Raw genomic sequence first — 22164 nt, 5'->3', positions numbered from 1 at the left:
GGCAGTTGTATTGGGTCGAGGTCAGCTGTATAGGCCCGAGGCAACGCCGACTGTACGAGGACATAATACAGGCTTCGTATGAAAATACCCATTTCATGACACCTTTATTAACTGATTACTTAAAATGACTGCCATTAGTTCGTATTTATTCGTACAGAGGACATAATACAGGCTTTGTATGAAAATACCCATTTCATGACACCTATATTAACTGATAACTTAAAATGACTGCCATTAGTTCTTATTCATTCGTACAGGTTTTGATTCGTATAGCACTTATTCCATATCCCGTCTTTTTATTTGTATGGCAAACCCTACCGGTGCACCTGCTCCATACTCCCAGTTTTTAGTGGTGTCCGATTCGTTCATTTATTTTTTTAGTTTCTTGTGTATTTTTGGTTTCAGTTCTTCGTGTTTGATGTTTGTTGTTTGTCTGTTTTCCTGATGTCGTATGTGTCCTTAGATTTTGAGTTACGAATGACGGATACAGCTTCCGTTACCTTTGTCTTACAGTTATACTATCTAAATGAAAACAATTGTACAGTGAAGTTTTACTTTTGGCAAATAACATGAAAAATATCAATAACATTGTTGGTCAAATATAATTTCAAAATTCCTGGCTGCTATTATCATCATAAGCATGTCTCCTTTTACCACTATAAATGTTAAAGTTTATAATTCCACCACTGATTGTTGCCCACAAAATAAGGAGAATGGATTAGATTCCTTCCTTTGAGCAAGCTGCATTGTATTTGACTGGGAGGAAGATATTGGTATTTCAGGTTTCCTACAATATGAAATGTCATTTGATGAGAGTTCCCTTGGACATGTTGATATTGGCAAAAGTTTACTTGACGATCTAGATGGGTTTTCATCATTTTCCCTCATAACAATTATTGACTCATCAGAGACGGTTTCAGATTCGCAAGTGTTCTCATTTTCCTTTGCATCCTGAATATTATCATTTACCTTTGGCTTCGGTATGTTCGGAAGAAAAGTGCTTGACAAGATGTTAGAAACATTTTTCTGTTTTTTTTATATTTGGGGCAGAATAGTCTGTTAATGTTTGAATACTCTTCCAGCCCCCGAGCTGGGCGACTTCAGTATTTGGAATGTCAGCATCTAAAAGGGTGGTTGCGAAGGTTTTACGTGTTGAATGGTTAGTTTTTCTGCCTTCTAGTTCTCCTAGATTAGCCATAGCTCTCATCATTTTACCGATGGTGTTCTTTCCTAGTGGTAAGTGTGAGTACCAAACTGACGATTTTGGGTTTTGTAATGGGCGCAAATAAAATCTTGCATTTGGGTTAGTCTTAACGTCATCAGGCATGTGATTAACATAGGTCTTGTACATTTCTACTGGACAATTCCCATTGTCGGGCTGTGAAAACATCTTTGGTGTCACTCTTCTGTAGTCACCACTTTTTGCACCACTTCTTGTTTTGGTACTGCGCTCTAGAAAATATAATGTATGAAAAATAAATTTCGGTAAATTGCCTTCATATTTGACACAATTCATATATGGCCATGGTACAGCTGTATTGGATCTCGATAAGTTGTATAGGCCCTCGGCATTGTCTCGGGCCTATAAAACTTACCTCGATCAAATGAAACTGTTATTTATTTTTATTTTTTTAAAAAGGTGTTTTTCTATTAAGTGTAGTTAATCCTTACCCTATTTTGGTGTGCTTTTCGGAAACTTTGGTTTATACAGTTCTATTTGTATATTTTGGCCCTTCATTATCTTTCGTGAACGTAATTGAGGAGACTATGAGTCGAAACATGTGTCATGTGTGACTTAATTAATTCACCTCGCTCGATCTTTGATGACTTGCATTACATGTGTATACCCTCAAGTTCATATTTGACATAATTACATAAAAATGCATAAGGCCATGATACAGCTATATTGGATCTCGTTAACTTGTATAGGCCCTCGGCGTTCCCTCAGGCCTATACAACCTACCTTGATCCAATGAAACTGTTTTTTTTTCTCTCTAAGCAATTATTTCTACTATAATTATTACCAGTGAATTCAACATATTCAGTTCCTTTGGAGTCCTTCTTTAGTTCTAAATCCCCATTGAGCAGATTAACATGATCCTGGCGACCACGGAAGTTAAAGAAAATACCATTGTTCATCCATACAGTGTTAAGCAAGGACTGTGGATTACCTGAAAAAAGATTATACATATAACTTGAATTTGTTTATCTAAAAAAATCCTTATCTAGTCATATTGGGCCTTGGTCAGTTGTACACGCATAGGCCCTCGGCATTGCCTCGTACCTATACTCCTGACCAACAATATGATTAAACAAGGAAATGTGTCACGACAGTGAAACCCTGCTCGCAGCTTGGTTCGAAACAGGTGAAAATGCGACGGACGAAGCAACAGACGGACGAATGGATGAACGAACAGACCAAAAAACTATATATACCCCAACAAAGTTAAAAAGTTTTTTTAGTATAAAGAAACAGTTCCAGCTTGTTGGTTTTACATGTACCTCGGCAAAATATACATACATCGTAGCTAATCTCAGCGATTCTGAAGGTCATCGGAAAGACAAATCTGGTAAAAATTAGCTCGGTCCGGTAAAAAAATCTCAATTTTTTTCAATGAAATATACAGGATTACCTGCCCTATGTCCGGTAAAAGTGAATATACCTTCGGAATCACTGTAATCTTTTTAGATGTCACATGCAAGATTATATTCTTTTTTCATTCAGCAACAGTGAAGAATCGTGACGGAACATATAAAATAAAAGACTTACTTCCACCAAGTATCTGTTTTTCATATAACATCAAGACTTCAGCTTCATCGATGGGATCTGCTTTATTTCTTTTACTGCCTTTCCCTGCTCCTTTGAGTTGCTTTCTTTTAGACTCAAGAACAGCTCTCGAATGACTGAAAATCTTGTCTGTCTTTATATCAATATCGACTTTACAGTTTCTTAGATGACGGTCTAAGCTGTCTTTAATGCTAGTGATGCTATCTGGCTCATATTCAGAACCATCCTTCTTTCGTACACCTGTAATTATAAATTTACAAATTAAATAAATATGATATAATTTAAAAGATTGACAGAATGTTCCAGCGACAATCAGTAAGAGGACGTAGACGTAGATTATTCCAAAAAGCACTTGCAAAACAACATACAATCCTGGGATTCCATTCAAGGGATTGTGTCAAATCACCAGACCTGATAAATGTTTTCGGTACTAATGAACATAGGACATAAAAAAAAACACATTTCTCTATGAGCCTGTCACAAAGATGTCATACTGCAGACTGTATTACTAATGGATGCACGTAACATTTATAGCGTTAGAATCGAACCGGTTTTGAAAAATTTGGCCTCGACAAGAAGCACCTACGGCTTATATGAGGGTTCTTTTACATGCACATGGCATGACCATTCCCTGTACATGGAAACTCGATTTAACGTCTCATACGAAGGACTCAAATGCATACTGTACATGCATACCTAGGTAAAATCTAGACAGGAGGGAGTCCAGTTCGATAGCTGGTATGTCTGTCAGGTCCCGCAGCTCATCATTACTAAAACACCAATCAGTAAATATCCTCAAGTCAGATTTTGTTTTATAGTTTGAATTCTTGTTCATGTTATCCCTCAAGAACTGGTCAGTATCGACATCTGTGACAGGCATGAAGCGTTCCCGTTGTTGTCCAGTTGGTACATCATTCTCTTTGTCATTTATGTCATCCTTTTCAGCTCCGGAATCACTAACATTATTGACAGGATTAGTAATGTCAACAGCCTCGAACTGTGCCTGTGCCTGTGGCTGTGGCAGTGGGACATCAATCTCGTAAATCGTACACCCTTCTTCAGATTCCCCGGCGAGAGCCGATGCCAGTGCTAACATTTCATTATTTTCTGCCAATGTTTCATATCTCATGATATCATGTGCTAATACCTCCAGCATATCCTCGCCGCTCTTTGCTTTTCGATCTGACATTCTTCCTGGTGCGGCCATGTTCATTGTTTGTTTATCGTCTGCAAAACTATAGTCTGTTACAGAGAATTACACTTGACTATAGTTCATTTCTTATTTGTACGTTTCCGGAAATAGCCGAATTTACCCGACTTTAGTACAGGACATTGCCCTGTATTTAAATTTTTAATACAGGGCATTGCCCTGTATAAATTCGGGTGTAATAAATCCATGCAACTTCCTGTTATATTTAATGCACTGTATTTTAAGTAATCAGTTAATATATATATATATATATATATATATATATATTTATATATATTTGCGCCTTTGCCGTTTTGGGAGAAAAATTTTACTCAAAATATATGACTTTAGGCGAAACTTTGATTTAGGCGAAAAAAGTGGTGTCGCCCTTATTTTCAAGTGTGTAATTTAAGTTCTTTTACATGTTTTTATGCCTTTTCCTTTTGCATGTGAGTACCCAGTGTGCCAATTTATAACATATCTTAACCTGAAACTGATTTAGTCACGCGTTTCGATTTAATGCCCTTTCATCTGCATACCTGCCTATATCGTCAATACGTGAATAATCGTCGTTGAGCGAACTTTACAAATTCATTAATTTCTTTCTTATTTTATATATATATATTGTAGAGACAGTTGTTAACCGATGTAAAATACAGAATCACATTTTGGTAATGATTTTTTCCAAATAAACACAAAAACAATAACATTTTATTAAACACATAAAGTTTCAAAATGTAACATATACTTTTTGGTGCGTATATCGGATTACAACACAATTTGATTGGTTGGAAATATCTAACAGACAAATGACGTTTAGTCCTTATTTGGACATAGAAATTAATAACAAAATTTACTATAATGTACTATGTTGACCTAGTTAAACAAAATTTATAAAATATTGACGTGTTTTGTTTACACATAATTTGCTTTTTGTCCTTGTTTTCTGACAACAAGATGTTATGTCATAGATATGTTACACCTTCTAATAGATACAGAAAGAAATGTTGAAATAATCAATAACGAAAGGAATGTCATTAAACAGTTTAATAATCAAACTGCATAGCGTTTTGATATGTGAAGAAGTAATTGAAGAGAAATGTTTGTCAAAATATTAGCTACTTCTGTCATATAAGATAAAGATATCTTAGAAAATTAATATTATTCTCTATCAAGGCTACCGGAGATGACAGGTGTATAAATAAACTGAAATATTCAACCAATTGCTACATTGCGGGCTTTGTAGGAGTCCATTGTTTAGTAGGAAAATTCTCACTTTACTCAATAACCACGGAGAAAAAAAAACTTGAGATCGATGACTCGGTGTCGTTACAAGCAGATTTATTGAGGTATTTATGAATCACAGGGGCGTCGTTTACTGTCGCATTACCATTACTGGTAACGTATAAGAGATACAACAAACGATTCATAATACTAGGGTTGATACAACCCGGGGATGTATATGCCTCTACTTTAGATAACTACGTATCAGACAACGATCCTTCACAAGTTTGATTGAAAGAATTTCAAATCTTCTGCCGTTCCCAATATAAATGTAAATGGGCATTTGTATTTAATTAAGTTTTTTTTGTTGGAATAAAAATCTTGCACTTATTGCATTCCAAACTTCTTTAATTCTTTTTTTGATTTGATGAATAAAAAAATGTGATACTGATCAGATAGGTATAATCAATAAAGCATTCGCTTTCCACAAATATATCAGGTATGATATCAATTTGAACAATGGCAAACACAATTTTATAAGATCGTTTTTTTCGATTTATGACTGATAAAATTCTATAACCAAGGCTAAACATACATTAGTCGTTGCAGTATATGTAATAAAACATTTCGTTAAGGGTTAAGTATTATTTTGGTTATTGCATGTCCTTCGTTGTTTGTGTCTGTTACTGATGTCTGCTTTTGTCCCTGGTATACATTCTTTTGTTTTCTGCTGGAATCTTGGTTCTCTTGATCACACTTCCTTTTGAACCAGAAAAAAATATCAAATTCAAGTCAACGAATTATGATGTTGATTGATAATCGTTAGGAATGTAATGGAGAAATAAGTAGGATAAATTCCCTGATCATGTTTTGTAATGCATTATTATCAATGTATCAGACTTTTCTTGTTTATTATTCGAGTTTTCTTGTAAGGCATACTTAATAAATCATTCGTCTAAGCTATTGGCTTAGTGATGACAACATTAATATGAAAGAATCATTTTTGTTTGTTCTGATTTTTTAAAATATTATTATTTACAATATTTGTATAGCGCCAATCTAAACTGCATTTATTCTAAGCGCTTTACAGCATATAAATGATACACAATACAAAGTATGTAGTAATCAACACCTAAAATTATACAAAAGAAAATGAAAGGAGAAATATTTTTCAGAACAGTAATTATGTATCTTAGATATAGAAATGTGTAAAACCACAAAAGAAAAGACGAACAAAAAAAAAAAAAAAAAAAAAAAAAAAAAAAAAATTACAAACTATGTAATTAAAGGATAATTAAGTATTAAAACATTATTTAAATAGTATAAAAATAGAAATTTTCAGACGACATGACATACTTTATCATTGTTACGCTAATGATTCGCAGATATATTTAGTAATTGAACCAATTAACAACTGGTTCGAAATATCTACACGACTTGAAGCTTATGTTGCGGACATCAGCTCATGGATGACTAGCAATCTGTTAAAGCTCAACCAAGATAAGAATGTATTACTGAATCTAAAAATTATAGCAAAAGTAAAAATATCTAGAAAATAGATATTTTGATCATTTCAATGAAATAAGAAGAATTAAAAACAATAAAAACAAATATTTCCATTTAAATAAAATAAAACTCCGAAACATAAAATTACTGTGTTAAAAATACCAGTGATAAAATAGATCAATAAAATCATATTGTAACAGATACAAACCCCTGCGAAACTATGTTTTGACTAAAGCCCCGTGCAGGTCCGGGTGTTAAAAACATAGGCCTGCAGCAGCGCTAAGCTTGTCGTATAAGGCGACTAAATAGTGCTCAGAAACCTAGCCGGGGGCTAGGCGCTCTGCCCACAGACTGGGATGTGTGCCCCAGGTGGTGGAATGGGATACCCCTGGCGTGTTACATGCTGGGGTTGTCAGGCTATAATACGGAAAACCTGACCGCAAACCATAGTGGTGCACCGTGTTGGGAAAGATGCCACGTTCCTCGCACGTTAAAGAACCCTGTTGTGGTATTCGAAAGGAGTAGGAACCTTTGCGCTCCGCCACAGGAGACTAAATTGCCCGACCTTACCCATCCCCTCTTTTTCCAGTGGCAATCAACCCTATTATCCTTGTGACCCATCCTTTTTTTTTTCATTTCATTTTCATTTTATCATCCATTTCATGTTCATTGTCTGAATATAGCTGAAATATTGCTGCTCGGACGTTAAACCCCAACAAACAAACAGATGTTTTGACTAAAAGAGCACAATGTGAAGATTTATTTCGCCCTAATCCTGAAAAAAAAATGCAGGATGTTTATATCATGCCGTTGTGTTCCAAAATTTACTGATATGTAAAGTATATTAATTCTGATATAAGGTTTAGCATTGCATTAGCAACATGAGTTTATGTTTAATATCTAGCTAAGAATGGCATACAGTAAAAAGGTAACAATTATTAACCCATAATTATTACATGCACAATACGACAAGCTTTAAAGAGTTCAAAATGCTACCACCAGATTGATGTCACGGCGCAGGAAATATGACCATATAGCACTTGGTTTAACTGACCTACACTGGTTATCTGTTGAATTCCAATGAAAATACGAACTTATCTTATGCTTTTATGCTTTATAGCACTGCATGGTATAGCTCCAGCATATCTCCAAAAGCTTCTGACTCTATATTGCCCATCAAGATCACTACGCTCCCAGAACTCTGTGACACGTGAAACGTCAAGAGTGAAAACGAAATCGTACGGTGATCGTAGGTTCGACAAGGCAGCTGCCACTTTATGGAATAATCTTCCCAGTAAACTGCGAGTTTAAAACCGTCAGTATTCTATTATTACACATTCGTTAAACTCAACTGCAATAAATTTAAAGACGATATCTAATGCTTGATTGCACAAAAACATTGCGTTTTCATGAAATTATAAAAAAAATATATTGTATCATTTTCATGAGTTAGGAGAATCCTCTCCTCAAAATACGCTCTTTCGGGTGAAACATATTTTTTTACAATATATCTGAACAGCTTTTAAATGTAAGCATAAGTATCATACATATACACAATTCAGCACAGATTAACTGCAATGCACATATTATTTTAGATAACTTAATGCTTTAATGCACAGAAACATTGCGTTCTCATAAAATTTTCAGATGTTTAGAATGGCTGAAACCGTTAACGACAATATGTTTTTGATCAATAAAATGTTGGGTTTGTATCTTAATATTGATGCGTTCGAGGTCATGATTCTTGGAGATGACATACATGTAGTGATAAAAAAATATTTGTTTGATCCGAGTGACTTCTCTTAAAAGATCCCATACCTGTGCATTAGATGTTGTGATTTTCATAATAAATCAATAGGCGTAAGCTTTAAAGTATATCTTGTACTAGAAGTTATGCATTGATTTGTTGACGGATGTTGAGAGATATGAGGTCGATGAATACATGATTGCCCGGGCATGTAATGGTGAATGAGAAAGAAATTAAGATCATTCTATTACTAATTTTCTATGTAGGAATAAATTATCATGAGCCGCAGCTATATTTAGTATTTCCTTTTCTTTACATTATCCGACATTTTTATGTGATGAGAAAATCAAACTTTTAAATGTAAGCATAATTATCTTACATTTACACAATTCAGCAGAAATCAACTGTAGTTATAAAAAATCTATACTACGTTTGATCTGAATGAATTCTGAGAAAAGATTTCATATCTGTGCATTAGTTTTTTTGTGGTTTTCTTCATAAAACAATTGGCGTTAACTTTGACTTATATCTTGCTCTAGAAGTAATGAATTGATATGTTGACGAAAATTGACAGAAATGAGGGTAATGAATACATAATTGTCCGGACATGTAATGGTGAATGTGTTAGAAATTAAGATCATTCTATTACTAACTTTCTTTGTAGGAATGAATTATCACGAGCAATAAAGATATTTAGTATTTCCTTTTATTTACATTATCCGAAATTAATGTGTAATGAGAAAGTCAATCTTTCATCTGTTATGATAAAGTAATTATTGATTATTTGCTTCATTTTAAAATGAAAGTACCAAGAACGTAAACACTATGTATAGAAGTTCAATATTGGCGAAGAAAGTATTTTAATTTTATTGATTTACTTTAAATTTTACTTATATCTTAGGGAGAATCATTTTTCTTAACCACATGATAAAATCGAAGAAAAAGTTCATTTAACACCAGCTCTATCAGTGTATTCAATAATTTCTCTCGAAGTAAGTATCGGAAAGCGAAGGCATTATATGAATATACTGTACTTTTTAGGACTTAGGCGAAATCTGTCCTCAAAATAGACTCTTTTGGGCGAAACAAAGTTGAGGATGAAAATTTCAAAATCGCGTGTATTAAAGCGTAAGTATTCGTCTTTTACACTACAGCAGAAATCAACTGCAAAGCACTTTATTAAGGAATTCGTTATTGAACCGAAACATGGTGTTTTCATGAAAGTTTGAGATGTTCTGAATCGCCAATATATATATAATAATCTTTGCAATGTATGTAAAAGCATCATTATATAATGGTAAGTTTATACGAAAACGAAAAAGCTGTTTTTTACATTGGCAAATATGAGTTTATTTGAAAGTGTTATTGCTAAGAGTTAGGGACAATCTTTGACTATTCATTTTTTTTTGTTTTCTACTAAAGCCCTGGATTCGTAATGAATACATTATTTCATAAAAGTTATGCGACATTCCCTATTTGTATTTCAAGATAGCATCTGACCGGTATTAAATAAATTATTATTTAGTGCTTTTGAAAACGAAAATGTTGCATTCGCACTATTCCTTTTTGGGACGAACTGATATAAAAACATGTACTTGCTCTAAATGTGCAGAATTAAGATGTCGTTTTCAAAAGAAACCTATTTTGTCACTGCATATTTATCTTAACTTTCAATCATTTTAGGGTTAATCATTGTTTCTTTTTAATGTATGTAATCTTAGCTTGATATTAAACATAAACGTATGTTGTTAATGCAATGCTAAACTTTATATCAGAATTAGTATATTTTTCTTTTCAGTAAATTCTTGAATACAACGGCATTATGAAAATATCCTCTATTTTTTCTCAGGACTTGGGCGAAACAAATACTCAAACTATGCTCTTTTGGGTGAAACATAGTTACGCAATGTATTGTATCGTATCTGTTAGAATATGAAACTGTAAGTATCCTAATATTATATATTCGTTAAACCCAAAAGCAATAAATTTTAAGAAGGTATATAATGCTTAGTTGCACAAACACATTGCGTATTAATGAAATTTTAAAATTATATTGTATCTTTTTCAGGATTCAGGCGAATCCTTTCCTCACAAAACGCTCGTTTGGGTGAAACATATTTTTACAATATATCTGAACAGCTTTTAAATGTAAGCATAAGTTTCATACATTTACACATTCAGGACAAATAAACTGCAATGCAATTGTTATTTTAAATGACTTTTAATACTTAAATGCAAAGAAACATGGCGATCTCATGAAATATTGTAATTTTTAGTATAGTCGATATCGTTAGCGACAATATGTTTGATCAATAAATGATCACTAAATTGTTGTTTTTTGTATTTTAATAATGTTACGTTCAAGTTAATAATTCTCAGAGGTGACATTAATAAAAATATGTTTTGTTTGATCAGAATGGATGCTCTTAAATGATCCCATATCTTTGCATCAGTTTTTGTAGTTTTCATAATAAAACAATCGGCGCTAACTTTCCTTTAAGCCTGTACTAGAAGTTATGAATTGATTTGTTGACGGATGTTGACAGATATAAGGTTGATGAATGTGTTAAAATTTAAGATAATTCTATTGCTAATTTTTTTTGTAGGAATGAATTATCACAAGCCGTAGAGATAATTAGACTTTCTATTTATTTACATTATCCCGTTATGTGTGTTAAATGAGAAATTCAAACTTTCATCTGTTATGAATAAGTAATTATTGTTTTTTGGCTTCGAAAACATTTTGTAAATTTTGAGATGAAAGTAGCAAGAATGTATACACTATGTACAGAATATCAATTTTGCCGAACGAAGTAATTTTATTAAATTGCATACATGTATTTACTTTAAATTTTAATCATAAAAAAAACATTTTACAGAGGGCTGCTCTATCAGTGTATACAATAATTTCTCTCAAAACAAGTATCGGAAAGCGAAGGCATAATATGAATATCCTCTATTTTTTAAGGACTTGGGCGAAATCTTTTCTCAAAGTAGACTCTTTAGGCGAAACAAAGATAAGCATGGAAATTTCAACAACCCTTGTATTAAAACGTAAGTATCCGTCTTTTACATTACAACAGAAAACAACTGCAAACCACTTTCTTAAGGAATTTTTATGTGTTCATGACAGTTCGAGATCTTCTGAATCGCCAACATATATGTGTAAAAATTTTTGTGATGTTATGAAATAACATCATTAAGTAATGGTAAGTTTATAAGATAACGAAAAAGCTGTTTTTTTGTTTGTTTTACATTGGCAAATATGAGTTTATTTGATAGAGTAATTGCTAAGAGTTAGGGACAATTCTTCGACTATTTATTCTCTTTTTTACCCCACTAAAGCCCTAATGAAAACACTTTCTTTATAAAAATTATCTGACATTCCCACTTTTTAGTAGAAGATGGCATTTGACGGGTAGTAAATAAATCAATGCTTATTGCTTTTGAAAATAAAATTTTGTAGTCACACTATACCTTTTTCTTAGAGAAACTGAATTAAAGAATAAAAATAATAATAATAAGTATCCGTCTTTTACACTACAGCAGAAATCAACTGCAAAGCCCTTTATTTAGGAATTCTTATGTATTCATAACAGTTTGAGATGTTTTGAATCGCCAACATATATGTATAATTTTTTTTGCACTGTATGAAATAACATCATTATATAATGGTAAGTATATAGGAAAACGAAAAAGCTGTTTTTTACATTGGCAAATATGAGTTACTTTGATAGAGTAGTTGCTGAGAGTAAGGGACAATGAGAAATAGAAATCAATAACAAAACTTTCTATAATAATGTACTATGTTGACCTAGTTAAACCAAATTTATAAAATATTGACGTGTTTTGTTTACACATAATTTGCTTTTTGTCCTTGTTTTCTGACAACAAGATGTTATGTCATAGATATGTTACACTTTCAAATAGATACAGAAAGAAATGTTGAAATAATTAATAATGAAAGGAATGTCATTAAGCAATTTAGTCGTCAAACTGCATAGCGTGTACAGTCGATATGTGAAGAAGTAATTAAAGAGAAATGTTTGTCAAAATATTAACAACTACGGTCATATAAGATAAAGATATCTTAGAAAATTAATATTATTCTCTATCAAGGCTACCGGAGATGACAGGTGTATAAATAAACTGCAATATTCAACCAATTGCTACATTGTGGGCTTTGTAGGAGTCCGTTGTTTAGTAGGAAAATTCTCACGTTACTCAATAACCACGGAGAAAAAAAACTTGAGATCGTGACTCGGTGTCGTTACAAGCAGATTTACTGAGGCATTTCTGAATCATGTAGGCGTCGTTTACTGTCGCATTATCATTACTTGTAACTTATAAGAAATACAACAAACGATTTATAATACAAGGGTTGATACAACCCGGGGATGTATATGCTTCTTCTTTAGATAACTACGTATCAGACAACGATCCTTCACAAGGATGATTGAAAGAATGTCAAATCTTCTGCTGCTCCCTATACACATGTAAATGGGCATTTGTGTTTAATTAAGTTTTTTTGTTAGAATAAAAATCTGTCGCGTTATTGCATTCCAAACTTATTATTTCTTTTTAATTTGATGAATAATAAAATGCAATACTGATCAGATAGGTATAATCAATAAAGCATTCGTTTTCCACAAATATATCAAGTATAATATCAATTTGAACAATGGCAAACACAATTTTATCATATTTTTATTTTTTTCGATTTATGATTGATTAAATTCTATAACCAAGGCTACACTTGCATTAGTCGTTGCAGTATTTGTAATAAAACATTTCATTAAGGGTAAAGTATTATTTTGGTTATTGCATGTCCTTCGTTGTGTGTGTCAGTAACTGATGTCTGCTTTTGTCCCTGGTATATATTCTTTTGTTTTCTGCTAGAATCTTGATTCTCTTGATTACACTTCCTTTTGTGCCAGAAAAAATATAAAATTCAAGTCAACGAATTATGAGGTATGCAATGGAGAAATAAGTAGGATAAATAATGTTTTGTAATGCATTATTATCCACAAATTCGTACTGATATAATTATTTCTTTGTAATCAAATGTATCAGACTTTTCTTGTTTATTATCGGGTTTTCTTCTAAGGCATACTAAATAAATCATTCGTCTAAGCTATTAGCTTGGTGATGACAACACCATTTTTTTAGTTATTATTTACAATATTTATATAGCGCCAATCTAAACTGCATTTACTCTAAGCGCTTTACGGCATACAAATGATATACAATACAAAGTATGTAGTAATCAACACCTACAATTATACAAAAGAATGTGAAAAGAGAAATATTTTTCAGAACAGTAATTATGTATCTAAGATATAGAAATTTGTAAAGTAAAAAAAGACGAACAAAAACAAAACATAATTATAAATTATGTAATTAAAGCATAATTAATTATTAAAACATTATTTAAATAGTATAAAAATATTAGATAGAAATTTTCAGACAACATGACATGCTTTATCATTGTTACGCTAATGATTCGCAGATATATTTAGTAATTGAACCAATTGACAACTGGTCCGAAATATCCACACGAATTGAAGCTTATGTTGAGGACATCAGCTCATGCATGACGAGCAAGCTGTTAAAGCTCAACCAAGATAAGAATGAATTACTGAATCTAAAAATTATAGCTAAAGTAAAAATATCTAGAAAATATATATATATTTATCATTTGAATGAAATAAAAAGAATTAAAAACAATAAAAAATGTTTCCATTAAAAAATAAAAATTCAAAAAATAACATTACTGTGTTAAAAATGCCAGTGATAGAATAGATCAATAAACTCATATTCTAACAGATACAAAACCCTGCGAAACTATGTTTCGACTAAAATAGCAGAATTTGAGGATTTATTTCGCCCTTATCCTGAGAAATAAATGCAGGATGTTTATATCATGCCGTTGTATTCCAGAATTTACTGATATGTAAAGTATATTAATTCTGATATAAAGTTTCGCATTGCATTAACAACATGAGTTTATGTTCAATATCTAGCTGAGGATGACGTACAGTAAAAAAGAAACAATGATTAACCCATGATTATTACGTGCACATTACGACGTTACGGCAAATTCTGCTCTTTCATGGTTTCTCTCGTATTTACAAAGAAGGACTCAACAAGTATCCGAGGAAGCCATCCACTCCAATTCGATCAAATTAAACTTTGGCGTTCAGCAGGGACCTGTTTTTGGGTCCAGAGTTCATTGTATGTTTTCTTAGCCTATCGGATACACTTGGGCAAAGATTGACCGAATTCGTTGTTACATTACGGACAGTGCTTGCAAAACTCTAACATCGAGATTGGAATACGGCAACTCCCTTATATATGGCGTGAAATCTAGTAGCTTGAACAAGCTTCAAAGAGTTCAGAATGCTACCGCCAAATTGATATTACGGCGCAGAAAATATAACCTAATAGCACTTGGTTTAATTGACCTACACTGGTTACCTGTTGAATTCCGATGTCAATACATACTGATCTTATGCTTTTTTATAGCACTGCATCATGTGCATGGTATAGCTCCAGCATATCTTCAAAAGCTTCTGAGTCTATACCGCCCATCAAGATCACTACGCTCCCAGAAATCTGTGACACTTGAAACGCCAAGAGTGAAAACGAAATCGCACGGTGATCGTAGGTTCGACAAGGCAGCTGCTACTTTATAGATTAATCTTCCCAGTGAACTGTGAGTTTTAAACTATAAGTATCCTAATATTACACATTCGTCAAACTCAACTGCAATAAATTTAAAGACGGTATCTAATGCTTGAATGCACAAAAACATTGCGTTTTCATGAAATTATAAAAAATATATTGTATCATTTTCATGAGTTAGGAGAATCCTCTCCTTAAAATACGCTCTTTCGGGCGAAACATATTTTTACAATATATCTGAACAGCTTTTAATTGTAAGCATAAATATCATACATATACACAATTCAGCACAGATCAACTGCAATGCATATATTATTTTAGATGACTTCTAATGCTTTAATGCACAAAAACATTGCGTTCTCATAAAATTTTGAGATGTTTAGAATGGCCGAACCCGCTAACAACAATATGTTTGATCAATAAAATGTTGGTTTTGTATCGATTCGTTCGAGCTCATGATTCTTGGAGATGACATACATGTAATGATAAAAAAATATATTTATTTGATCCGAGTGACTTCTCTTAGAAGATCCCATATCTGTGCATTAGTTTTTGTAGGTTGTTTCATAACAAAACAATAGGCGTTAACTTTCAAGTATATCTTGTACTAGAAGTTATGAATTGATTTGTTGACGGATGCTGAAAGATATTAGGTTGATGAATAAATAATTGTCCGGGCATGTAATGGTGAATGTGTTAGAATTTAAGAAAATTCTATTTCTAAATTTCTTTGTTGGAATGAATTATCACTAGCCGTAGAGATAATTAGATTTTCTTGTTATTTACATTATCCCGATATGTGTGTGTAATGAGGAATTCAAACTTTCATCTGTTATGAGTAAGTAATTATTGATTATTGGCTTCGAAACAATTTGTAAATTTTGAAATGAAAGTAGCAAGAATGCATACACTATGTATAGAATTTCAATATTGCCGATGAAAGTATTTTAAATTGATTGCATACTTTAAATTTTAATTATATCTTAGGGAGAATCATCGTTCGTTACAATATGATAATTTCTACTTGTTTAAGATCAAAGAAAAAAATCAATTTACAGCGGGAAGCTCTATCAGTAAATACAATAATTTTTGTCAAAATAAGAATCGGAAATCGAAGGCATGATATAAATATCCTGTATTTTATTAAGGACTTGGGCGAAATCTTTCCTCAAAATAGACACTTTTGGGCGAAACAAAGATGAGCATGAAACTTTCAACAACCCTTGTATTAAAACGTAAGTATCCGTCTTTTACACTACAGCAGAAATTAACTGCAAAACACTTAATTAAGGAATTCTTATGTGTTCATGACAGTTTGAGATGTTCTGAATCGCCAACATATATGTATAAAATTTTTGCACTGTATGTAATAACATCATTATATAATGGTAAGTTTATACGAAAACGAAAAAACTGTTTTTACATTGGCAAATATGAGTTACTTTGATAGAGTAGTTTCTAAGAGTTAGGGACAATTCTTGCACTATTTATTTTCTTTTTATTAAAGCCCTGGATTCGTAATGAAAGTTATCCGACATTCCTAATTTGTAGTTCAAGATAGCATCTGACGGGTAGTAAATAAGTCATTGTTTAGTGCTTTTGAAAATAGAATATTATATTCTCACTATACCTTTTCTTTAGAGAAACTGATATAAAGAAAAAACATGGACTTACTCTATATGTGCAGAATCTCGATGTTCTTGTTCACAAAAAGTATTTTGTCAATGCATATTTATCTTACTTTTCAACCATTGAAGGGTTAATCATTGTCTCTTTCTACTAAAGGTTATTCTTAGCTAGATATTAAACAAAAACTCATGTTTTAATGCAATGCTCAGTTTTATATCATAATTAGTGTATTTTTCATTTCAAAAAATTCTACAATACAATAGCATCATGAAATTATCCTGTATTTTTTCTCAGGACTTGGACGAAACAAATACTCAAACTGTGTTCTTTTGGGCGAAACATAGTTTCGTAAGGTTAATTGCATACATGTATTTACTTTAAATTTTAATCATATCGTAGGGAGAATCATCGTTCGTTACCATATTTTTAAGGTAAAAAAAATCATTTTACAGCGGGCAGCTCTATCAGTGTATACAAAATTTCTCTCAAAACAGGTATCGGATAGCGAAGGCATGATATGAATATCCTGTATTTTTTCTCCGGACTTGGGCGAAACAAATACTCAAACTGTGCACTTTTGGGCGAAACATAGTTTCGAAGGTTAATTGCATACATGTATTTACTTTAAATTTTAATCATATCATCTTTCGTTACCGTATTATTAAGGTAACAAAATCATTTTACAACGGGCAGCTCTATCGTTGTAAACGATAATTTCTCTCAAAACAAGTATGGCAAAGCCAAGGCATGATATGAATATCCAGCATTTTTCCGGACTTGGGCGAAACAAATACTCAAACTGTGCACTTTTGGGCGAAACATAGTTTCGAAGGTTAATTGCATACATGTATTTACTTTGAATTTTAATCTTATCATCGTTCGTTACCGTATTATTAAGGTAACAAAATCATTTTACAACGGGCAGCTCTATCGTTGTAAACGATAATTTCTCTCAAAACAAGTATGGCAAAGCCAAGGCATGATATGAATATCCAGCATTTTTTAAGGACTTGGGCGAAATCGTTCCTCAAAATAGACTCTTTTGGGCGAAACAAAGATTAGCATGAAAACTTCAACAACCCTTGTATTAAAACGTAAGTATCCGTCTTTTACACTACAGCAGAAATTAACTGCAAAGCACTTTATTAAGGAATTCTTATGTGTTCATGACAGTTTGAGATGTTCTGAATTGCCAACATATATGCATAAAAATTTTTGCACTGTATGTAATAACATCATTATATAATGGTAAATTTATACGAGAACGAAAAAACTGTTTTTACATTGGCAAATATGAGTTACTTTGATAGAGTAGTTTCTAAGAGTTAGGGACAATTCTTCCACTATTTATTTTCTTTTTGTTTTTTATTAAAGCTTTGGATTCGTAATGAAAACACTTTTTTATAAAAAATATCCGACATTCTCAATTTGTACTTCAAGATAGCATATGACGGGTAGGAACTAAATCACTGTTTAGTGTTTTTTTGTTTTGTTTTTTTTTGTTTTTTGTTTTTTGTTTTTTGTTTTTTTTTTGTTTTTCAAATAAAATGTTTTAGTCACACTATACCTTTTTCTTAGAGAAACTGAATTAAAAAAAAACATGGACTTGCTTTATATGTACAGAATCTCGATGTTGTAAACAAAAACTATTTTGTCACAGCATATTTATCTTACTTTTCAACCATTTTAGTGTTAATTATTGACTCTTTCTACTGTATTTCATTCTTAGCTAGATATTAAACACAAACTCATTTTTAATGCAATGCTCAACTTTATATCAGAATTAGTATATTTTTCATTTGAGTAAATTCTTAAATACAACGGCATTATATAAATATCCTGTATTTTTTCTCAAGACTTGGACGAAACAAATACTCAAAAACTGTGCTCTTTTGTGCGAAACATAGTTTCGTAAGGTTAATTGCATACATGTATTTACTTTAAATTTAAATCATGTCATAGGGAGAATCATCTTTCGTTACCATATTATTAAGGTACAAAAAATCATTTTACAGCGGGTAGTTCTATCAGTGTATACAATAATTTCTTTCAAAACATAATCGGAAAGCGAAGGCATGATATGAATATCCAGTATCTTTTTAAGGACTTGGGCGAAATCTTTCTTCAAAATAGACTCTTTTGGGCGAAACAAAGATAAGCATTAAAAGTTCAACAACCCTTGTGTTAAAACGTAAGTATCCGTCCTTTGCACTACAGCAGAAATCAACTACAAAGCCCTTTATTCTGATGTGTTATTGAACAGAAAATAGGCATATTCATGACAGTTTGAGATGTTCTGAATCGCCAACATATATGTATAAAATGTTTTGCACTGGATGTAATAATATCATTATATAATGGTAAGTTTATAAGAAAACGAAAAAGATGTTTTCTTCATGGGCAAATATGAGTTTATTTGAAAGTGTTATTACTAAGAGTTAGGGACAATTCTTTGACTTTTTATTTTCTTTGTTTTCTACTAAAGCCAACGATTCGTTATGAAAGAGTATACAAGGGAACCAAGGTAATAGCGGTAATCAAAAGAATTTAATCCAGGGACAAAGACCAGACATGGAAAACAGACATACACAACAAAGAACATAAAGAAACTAAAATCATACATACAAAGTTACAAAAGTAAATGAGGAACTCGGACTCCACTAAAAACTGGGAGCATGGACCAGGTGCACCGGTAGAGTAGCTTTTCTAGAAACACCCGCCGAGTTGCTCATAAAAAGTCAAGTCCGGGGTAGACGGACGAGGAAAAGAAGCCTATGACCCGTCAAATAAATTAGTTCTCCTGGTGCTGATGGATACACCATAACGATTCACGAGTTCACGATGACGACCATAAAACTTCTGTAGTGATAACTTCAATCTTGCAGCAACATAACCCTGTACCAGAAGCCTATTAGTTCTAGCGCGAAACAAAAAGTCTGCGTAGTTTCGGCAAGCTCTGGCATAACGTATGAATTGAGATTTGAACACTCCATACACAGGAGCCGAAGGGATGTTGCCACAGATGAAAGGAAAGTTGACAATTCTGAACGAAATGTCATCACGTTTGTCGTAAAGTTTGGTCAATAGGTTTCCTTTATCATCGATTTCTATGTGTAGGTCAAGATATGAGGCTGACTTCACAGTGTTTGTAGTATCCTTTATCTCAAGTACTTTTGGGTAGATGCGATGTATCAAATCCCCGAAATTAGGATTGTTTAAAGATAATACGTCATCTATATAGTGGAAACTGAGATTGAAGGATCTAGCCAAACGATAATCTTTCTTTCTGATCAGATCAGCTATACAGACAGCCTCATAAGAGTGACGGAATAGATCAGCAAGAAAAGGAGCATAATTTGTTCCCATTGGAATGCCGACTGTTTGTTGAAAAACACGTCCACCACACTGGACCAATATGTTGTCGATTAAACATTCCAGCATTTTGTAAACATCTTCCTCTGTATACATTATTTTATAAAAGTTATCCGACATTCCTTATTTGTATTTCAAGATAGCATATGACGGGTAGTAAATAAATTATTGTTTAGTGCTTTTGAAAAAAAAATGTTGCATTCACACTATACCTTTTTGGGAGAAACTGATATAAAAACATGTACTTGCTCTAAATGTGCAGAATCAAGGTGTTGTTATCAACAAAAAGTACTTTGTCACTGCATATTTATCTTACCTTTCAGTCATTTCGGGTTAATCATTGTTTCTTTTTACTCTATGTCATTCTTAGCTAGATATTAAGCATAAACTCATCTTGTTAACACAGTGCTAAACCTTATACCGGAATGATTATGAATTTCGCTTTCAATAAATTCTGGAATAGAATGGCATTATATAGATATCGAATTTTTTTTCAGGATTTTGGCGGAAGAAATCCTCAAATTATACTTTTTTGAGTTGAATTATGGTTTCATAAGGTTGAGTAACTGCTAGTATAAAACATTGTAAGTATCAGATTAATACACATTCAGTGAGCTCTTCTGTAATCAATTGAAATACGGTTTCTACTGTTTAAATGCATAGAAAGAGTAATCAACTGAACCAGGATTCCAGCGGAAATCAAAAGAATGTTATCGATTACAATTAAAACTGTGAGCATTGACCAGGTGTACTGGTAGGGTGGGCATCCTCTGCTTTTCTAGAAACACCAACTTGGTTGCTCATAAAAAGTCAAGTCCGAGGTCGACGAAAAAAAAGAAAAAATAGACGTTCAACAAATAGGTTATTATGGTGCAGATAACACAGTAACTATCCACGAGTACCTGATGACGACCATGTACTTTGTTGTGATGACTTCAATCTGGAAGCATCAGTAACCATGTTTCCAAAAGTCTAACTGTAAGAATTATAGAGTGATACAAAAAGTCTGTGTAGGAACGGCAAGCTCTGACTTATGATTTGTGATTTGTGAACTTTATACGCAAATACTGAAGAAATGTTGCAAAGAAAGTTTGAAATTGAAAAGAAAGTTGACAATACGGAAAGAAAAGTCATCGCGTTTGTCGTATTCTTTGTCAATAGTTTCCTTTACCATCGATTTGTACGTGTTAGTCAAGATATAAGGCCGAATCAACAGTGTCGGTAGTATTCTTTATATCAGGTTCTTATGGGAAGATGCGATGTATAAACTAGGACTGTTTAATGACAATAAATCACCTTTTTAACGGAAACAAGAGCATCTGATAAAACTATGTTATGTTCTTCGTCGGTCAACTATTATCTTTCCTTTTTGACTAGTTTGAGAAAATCTTTTGTCGTCCCTTTTATGGTCATTGGACTGTTGGAAATATTAGATACTAATAGCACGTCACATGTGACTGTTTGATGCACAGTGTGTAAGTTTGTTTACCATGTATATTGATGATTAATTGTGTGTGGTTATAGGTGGTCTGATCCCATCAAATATTTAGAGGGAACTTCTGATAAGTTATCAACTGCTAATCTCACTGTTAATCTCGAAGTTTGAAAATCAACAGTTGACTACTTAATGCATACTATAGGTCAAGGATTAATCAAGGGAACCAAGGTTATAGCGGTAATCAAAATAATGTAATGCAGGGACAAAGACCCGACATGGAAAACAGACATACACAACAAAGAACATAAAGTAACTAAAATCATACATACAAAGTAAAGTAACAAAAGCAAATGAGCAACTCGGACTCCACTAAAAACTGGGAGCATGGACCAGGTGCACCGGTAGGGTAAGCGTCCTCTGCTTTTCTAGAAACACCTGCCTACTTGCTCATAAAAAGCCAAGTCCGGGACAAACGAGGAAAGGAAAACTATGACCCGTTGAATAAATCAGTTTTCATGGTGCAGATGTCAAGAACACGTCTAACCCTTATTACTAAAGTTGAAGCAATTGTTCAGTTCGTTACTCCA

General features: G+C 32.7%; 1 protein-coding gene, 1 long non-coding RNA gene and 1 pseudogene across 27 annotated transcripts in view; 2 read left to right on the top strand and 1 right to left on the bottom strand.

The window, feature by feature from the left end:
* Positions 1–22164, top strand: part of LOC148597446 (uncharacterized) — a 127248-nt gene that overhangs the window by 22744 nt on the left and 82340 nt on the right. The gene's annotated exons all lie outside the window — the stretch shown is intronic.
* On the bottom strand, positions 540–4053 carry LOC148597449 (uncharacterized; annotated as a pseudogene). Its single transcript, XR_015918802.1, has 4 exons — positions 3485–4053; positions 2771–3028; positions 2025–2171; positions 540–1452 (listed from the first exon to the last, which is right to left on the bottom strand). The product of XR_015918802.1 is annotated as an uncharacterized LOC148597449 (transcript).
* The window catches only part of LOC148597448 (uncharacterized), a 37459-nt gene continuing 22937 nt past the window's right edge, over positions 7643–22164 (top strand). For 5 of the 20 annotated variants that reach the window (XR_015918887.1, XR_015918882.1, XR_015918879.1 and 2 more), the window contains exons 1-7: positions 8038–9582; positions 10304–10394; positions 11423–11508; positions 14980–15976; positions 16287–16373; positions 17775–17861; positions 20637–20723. This is a non-coding gene — a long non-coding RNA (uncharacterized LOC148597448). The other 15 variants (XR_015918884.1, XR_015918886.1, XR_015918877.1 and 12 more) reach the window with 14 other exon arrangements.

This window comes from Perna viridis, chromosome 15 (genome assembly GCF_037379345.1).
Source record: "Perna viridis isolate PV_CMFRI_1.1 ecotype Kerala chromosome 15, ASM3737934v1, whole genome shotgun sequence".
NCBI lineage: Eukaryota > Metazoa > Mollusca > Bivalvia > Mytilida > Mytilidae > Perna > Perna viridis.
This window is presented reverse-complemented; position numbering and strand designations above follow the sequence as displayed.